This window comes from Lycium barbarum, chromosome 4 (genome assembly GCF_019175385.1).
Source record: "Lycium barbarum isolate Lr01 chromosome 4, ASM1917538v2, whole genome shotgun sequence".
Taxonomy (NCBI): Eukaryota; Viridiplantae; Streptophyta; class Magnoliopsida; order Solanales; family Solanaceae; genus Lycium; species Lycium barbarum.
The window spans coordinates 140,075,750-140,082,298 of NC_083340.1; the positions used below are offsets into that span (position 1 = coordinate 140,075,750).

The 6,549-nt window shown below is 32.7% G+C and overlaps 1 long non-coding RNA gene across 1 annotated transcript; it reads right to left on the bottom strand.

Annotated features, from left to right (window-relative positions):
• Positions 1–556: 556 nt before the first annotated feature.
• Positions 557–2,418, bottom strand: LOC132638723 (uncharacterized). The gene is made up of 2 exons (XR_009581864.1): positions 2,077–2,418; positions 557–1,023 (listed from the first exon to the last, which is right to left on the bottom strand). It is a non-coding gene; the product is annotated as an uncharacterized LOC132638723 (long non-coding RNA).
• Between the last annotated feature and the right edge of the window lie 4,131 nt (positions 2,419–6,549).

The window sequence follows — 6,549 nt, forward strand, 5'->3', positions numbered from 1 at the left end:
GTAAAAAGAATGAAGGTCGTGTCCCCGTTAGATAAAGTGTATGATCATGGATCTTGATCTTAATATACTTATAATGGATCGTTGTATGAATGCACTTAACCTCTATATGAATCTAGATTATTTCCCAATAAGAAAAGATTATTTCTTTCTATGCTTTTCCCAAAGATAAGAAAGTATGCATGAAGAACGGTTGATTATGCCAAGTAAATTCCTCTTATTCCTAAGTGAATTTATTAAACAAGGTTTAAAGCATTGAGTTCTTGTTATTTGTTCTTACCGAACCCTAGTTATTTTCCCAAATAAACCAAAGTTTATGGCATTAGCTAATGTTTGCAACCACTAACTATATGATGAAAACGAAGAACAAATAATCCCTAACAATCCATTTTGCATATATCAATCACAATCCCCAATCACGAAACACCCATCCTTGGGTTCACAACCTTAGTAAAGGTGGTTTGCTACTCATGGCAACGAGAAAACAATAAAAGATTAAAGATTGGATAATTGAAATTGTTATTGAACTTACGAATAAAACTGAAAGTAATGAATGTAATTGTCTGGAAAATCTTCAAAAGTACTAAGAACCTAAAAGTAATTACTACAAGTCTAAAACTCTAGATGTCTAAAAAATAAAACCTAAATAGGTATTTATACAAGTTAAACTCGGAATAATTAATTCCAATCCAGTTCCAGGTCGGCTTGCAACTTGATGGACCGTCTTTGCACATTGACGGGCCGTCAAATGTCGACGATGCACTTCGACGGTCTGATGACAATTTTCACTTTGCAGAAACTCCACCGTCCATGTACATCGATGGATCGTCGATCATGTTGATGGTCTGTCGACCTTTCCGTCTTTTTACATAAATATAGCAGAGTCTCTTATCTTTCACTCAGTGCACTTCGACGACCTACTTGACGGACCGTCGAGCATGTTATCGGTCCGTACAAGTGCAAAGCAGTGCCTTGTCTTCAAAATTCCTTGTTTTCAACTGTTTTTGCAATTCCACTTCTAAATACCTGCACATACACAAAACACATCAAACTAACACAAACTTACTCGAAAACAAGTAAAACTTGGAGTCAAAAAGCATTAGATGTACCATAATTTCACGGCACATCAGTAGTGCGTCTTTCCCATTCCATGAATAGCATAACAGGGAAAGTCATGCAATACCTTTCTAAACCAAGTATTTAGCACAAACAATACAGATATAGTAGCTAAATCAAGTAATATGACTATCCACCCTGCTTCGAAGTAAACATTATTTTGACAGTAACTAAAAAGAAAAGTATCGTTAACTTGAAAAGAATGGGGTTCTAAAAGTTGGAGACATCAAAAGACTATGGATGGTATCTTTCTTTCTTTTGGTTATGTTTTGATAGTGACTTAACTATTATCTCTATGGAAAGATAAAAAAAGTTAACTATTATCGGCAATCATGGGAGCATCAATGTGTTGCACATCTGGTTTCAGATTAATTAACAAAATTTTACCTCTAATCTCATGTTTGTGTTAGATGCTAAAAAAACAACAAAATCAATTACCATGTCACAGAAAAAAAAAAAAAAAAAGGAAAAACAAGTAAAATTATGTGTGCAACTTGAAAAAACAAAAGCTGAGAAGAAATTGGCAATCCCCTTTTTCAGTTTAGCAGCATACTATATCTCACTCGAAACGAAACCAGAGAAGAAATTTGTAATCTCCTTTTGCAGTTTAGCAGAATACTACACCATCGCAGTTTCTTTTGGACAATTTCGCAAACACATCTAATGCAAGTCCGAATGTAGTATCTAAAATAACAAACTCAAATTCCATTATTACTCACCTTGAGAGAGTTGAAACAACTGAAATATAAGATCAAACGATTAAAAGAGCAAAAGGGAAAACACAAAACAGAAGCGTAATAATACATCACCAATTAGCCAACAAATTTAGAGAAAAGGAAGCTAAATCTATCATGGAAAATTGCAAACATCTTTAAATTAAAAATTAACACAAGGTTAAACCTAAATAACAGTGATAACAAAAAAAGTCAAATAAACAAAAGGTAAAACAGGGGAAAAACTTACCTATAGAGGGAATAATGTACATAAACTGGGAAGGAAGGCAGATAAACTAAGCAGTTAAAGGCGAAGCGAAGCAGAAGCAGACGTTGAGAGCTACGTAAGAACGTGTTAACAGAGGGAAAAATGGAATAGCGGGCGTTAAAATAAAGTTACAGCTCTCCTAAGTAGGTGAAAACCACCTGAATTTACCAACAAACCCTCGGACGACCCTAATGTTGCTCCCAAACGCACACGCAAGTATATGCGGTCGTACAAATAATATAAGGTTTTTAAGTCCAGATATCGTACCCACAAAGACTTAGATTTATACTTTTCAAGTAATTCAAATTTCATTGTAACTAGCAAGAAGGTGACAATCAAAGTATTTATTGTTACTAAACTAAAACTGAAAGTAAACAATTGAGTATGGGTGTTTTTGTGACTGAGAAACTTGTGACAAAGACTGTAAGGTTTATCAGGTGAGAGAAAGTTCTAGGGTCATGGCTTTCGACAATCTAGTTGATCTTCTGACAATTCTATCTATCTTATTTTCTGGGTTACTAGTTGACGGGTTAATTGTAACTTTATGATATTCTCTCGAACTATTTACAAGCCTGTAGATGCTGCTATAATGCCTATATCTCTATTGTCGCCAGAGGTAACAAGAACGCATTTATTTCTCTGTAACTGACTAAGTAGGGCTAAATGGTATATCTCTATCCTCAGTAGCGAAACGATTAAATCGAACAAACTCTATTTATTCTTATTACGTACGTGAATTTCCTCTTTCAAGTCCAACTCACGCACCATAGATGGTGTTTAATTAGTGATCAAGTAATTAAACAATTAAGCATAAAAATAAATAAGCAACTCAAAAATATGGAAATTTAATTGATAGAAATTTTCGTCAGACCAACTATCATATCTTTCACCACAACCCTAGAAGGCTAGAACTATAATGTTTAGCTCCGCATAGACATGGAGGAAAAATAACAAATCATCCGAATAAAACGTTACAGAGAAGAGAATGTAAAATCCTGTAACTACGGCCTCCACGACGGCTCCAAGCTCTCTCTAGGTCCCAAATTGTGTAAAATGTGTAAAAATTGTGTAAAATATATATTTATAGAATACTAAAAGGTCTGAACTTTTAAAAACCAAATCCAACTTGGACTGGAAAAAATAGTGGGCGGCAGAAAATTATTCAGAGAACGTCTTTTGTTGGGATAATGCTGCGTCGCATGTTGATCAACTTGCTGCCAGGGGTTTACGTCCTCTTTTCTGCTTCTTCAATTCCCATTTCAATTTGGTCTCATCATTACTCCAATGATTGGAGTAATGATGAAACAATTATTTTGTGTAATTATGATCTCCCCTATTCTTGTCTCCCTCTTCTTTTCTCTTTTCCTTTCTTTTCCCACTTTCTATTCAATTTTTCTCTAAATCTCTTTATCTCAGCACCGCTTTACTTTTACATATTAAAAATATAATACTAGCCCAAATCATTATAATTAATACTCAAGAGACGATTAAAAATACTAAAATATGAAATAAATAATGAATAAATATATGCATTTTAGGCAGAACATCAAGCTGCTCTCCTTAGCCGCTTATATATTAGTAGTAATAATATAATCCATACTTAGCGCACTATAAGAAGTACCTTCGAGATTGGATTATATATATTGCCAAGTTGAAACACTTGCCCACTATAAGAAGTAGCTTCGAGATTGGATTATACATATTGTCAAATGTCAAGTTGAAACACTTGCATGTATAGTTGGTTATCGGTATATTATTATACTCATGATTTAAGAGCATTAGCCATTGACTAATTCTTTTTGACAGGACGATATGTAAGTCTACTAAAAAAGATTATATAACTTAATTTATTTTGCAATGCGGACTCTCTCATATTAATCACATATAACATGATCATATATAAACTAAAGAACAGGACAACTTGCTATCCCTATCCCATTGCATTAATATCTAACTATATGCTATAAACAGAGGCGGAGCCAGGATTCGAAGCTTGTGGGTTCGGGGTTCTAATTTTTTAAAGTTACTGGATTCTTAATTAATAATTTGTACATATTTGACAAAAATTTTAATACAAATATATGTTTCGGACAAAAGCTACTGGGTTCGGCCGAACCCACACCCGAAGGGCTGGCTCCGCCCCTGACTATAAAGGAGGGCAAGATCAGCTCATGAAAAACATGATCCGTTCAATTTGACCATTTTAAACCGCCCAATTCACCATCTAAAAGTTAGACTAATTTGGACTAGATGTGTAGGTCAAATTGATCCATGAGAAACTTTGTCAAAATATTTGTAGTTTTCTTTATATAGTAGCTCTTTTACAGGATTTTTTTTTAAATATAATTAAATAAATTATAAGAAAACAAATAAAGAAATTAAAATTACGTAAGATTTGGGTTGTAAGGGCATCGACCCAATTAGCTCATCTTTACCCAGGCCATATCAATCCATGAGGGGTTAATGACCCGCCTAGCCGCCTTTAACCCAACTCAATTTAACTGACTGGTTATTCACCAATTAGCCAGGAAGTAATAGCCTCACTTTCTAAGACTTCAAATTTGACTATAGTTGTGGTTAATTTAATCATTTGGTGCCAAGGTACTCTCAAAATCTATATCTTATTCCTAGCCATGAATCATCTGGAAAGAAACAAAGAAAACACAATGTTTTGATTTCTTTTTATCTACAAAATTCAATGTTTTTCTTATGAGAAAAGTAAACCACAAAATCTACTAGTAACAATTATTGGAGCTCAAGATTTTTGAGGTCTAAACTCTAAATTAAAGTAAAGTTTCACTAGTTTTGCCTTAAGCAGCCTTTATGCTACCCGCCGCTTTAATAACTCAATATGAAAGACGACCAGCTTTACATGAACTAAATTTACATTTCCTCCTTCCTTCTTTACTATTTTATTTTTTTATCAAGAGATATTTCACTAATGTTTTTTCGTCAACTTTTCAATTTTTGTCTAGGTGTTGTTGAAGACACTTTCTCTAAAACTTTAAATTTTTAAATGGGATAGTCACACACTTCAACAGGCTATTAGCTAGAGTATAAGAGGTCGTCGATTCAAATCTCATCGTCATTAATTATCCAAGAAAACTCACGTGCTTTATTCATGAAAAAAGAAATCCCACCTGAGAAAGTATGTTAAGACATAATTAAATGAATAAAAATACGGTTTAAGTTCTTAAATGAGAAGCTTACACACTTCAAAAGGTATAACTAATAATCTATTATGTACACAGATTTAAGGGAAAATAATACTCTATGTCTTTTTGGAGAAAATATTTATCTAAAATGGCCCATATTTCTAACATTTTCCGAAATGACCCTTTTATATATTATTATACACTTTTATATAAGATTTATACATTGTCTACGGTAAGTGTATAATGTTGTATATCGTGTGTATAAACACTATTGCAATAAAAAAGTTAGCTATGCGGATGTAAATTTAAAATATGGCTACGTGAATGTAATATTTTATTGAATTGTATATTATTAAAATTATCCCCAAATTTAACACTATATCTTTGAGTAAACGTATCCTTCATTCACTTTTGTTAAATCAGGAAAAAATAAAAAAGCGCGAGACAGGAGAGAGATGACCAAAAAAAAAAGAGAGAGAGAGAGAGAATTAAAAAGGAATATGATTTCATGATTCGAAGTTCGAACCTTGATAAAAAAGGTCACTTAGCACAAGTGTCTTACAAAGAATGTAATAAAGAAACACAATAAAGGGAGATCTAGGTGGCATGATGATTATCTTGGGATGACATAAAAATATACTCAAAAAAAAAAAATTAACTACAAATATTTCGTTAAATAGTTCGTAGCTAACAGTACGTTTTGATTCTCGTTGCTAATCCTACTAGATAAAATTAGTGACGAATTTTTTATGTTTAGCAACAAAAGTTACCATCGTTAATTTCTATTTTTCTTATAGTGCTTATTGGGATATATATATATATATATATATATATACCAAACTTAGAGGGGTAGTAAGTTTTATAAGTTCTTTCAATAGAAAAGTTCAAAGGATAAATCAAGAAAGTAGTGTTGTTTTCAAATAAATTTTTAACAATCCTACTCGGTACTTCCTCACTCCGATATTTCTTCGTATCGTGTAGTTATATTTCTAGTTTTCTGTCTATCTCCCAAATTTTTCATTTTTTTTTTAATCTTAATCTGGACTTTGTCCAGCCACGAATCTTGTTATACTGTTCATATCTTTCTCTTAACCTTTGTTCTTAATAACAGTCTTCTTTAACCACACCCCGGTAACCACGGCCAACATCGTCCCTTATGATTTGGACATTAAAACGGCCTCTTTAAAATGTAGGAATTTATAGGTTAATCCATCGAGGTTATTAAGAAGTTAAGAAAATAACCATATACTAATAATAACAGATTCATGATGATAAGGAAGTAATTACTTAAACATAATAA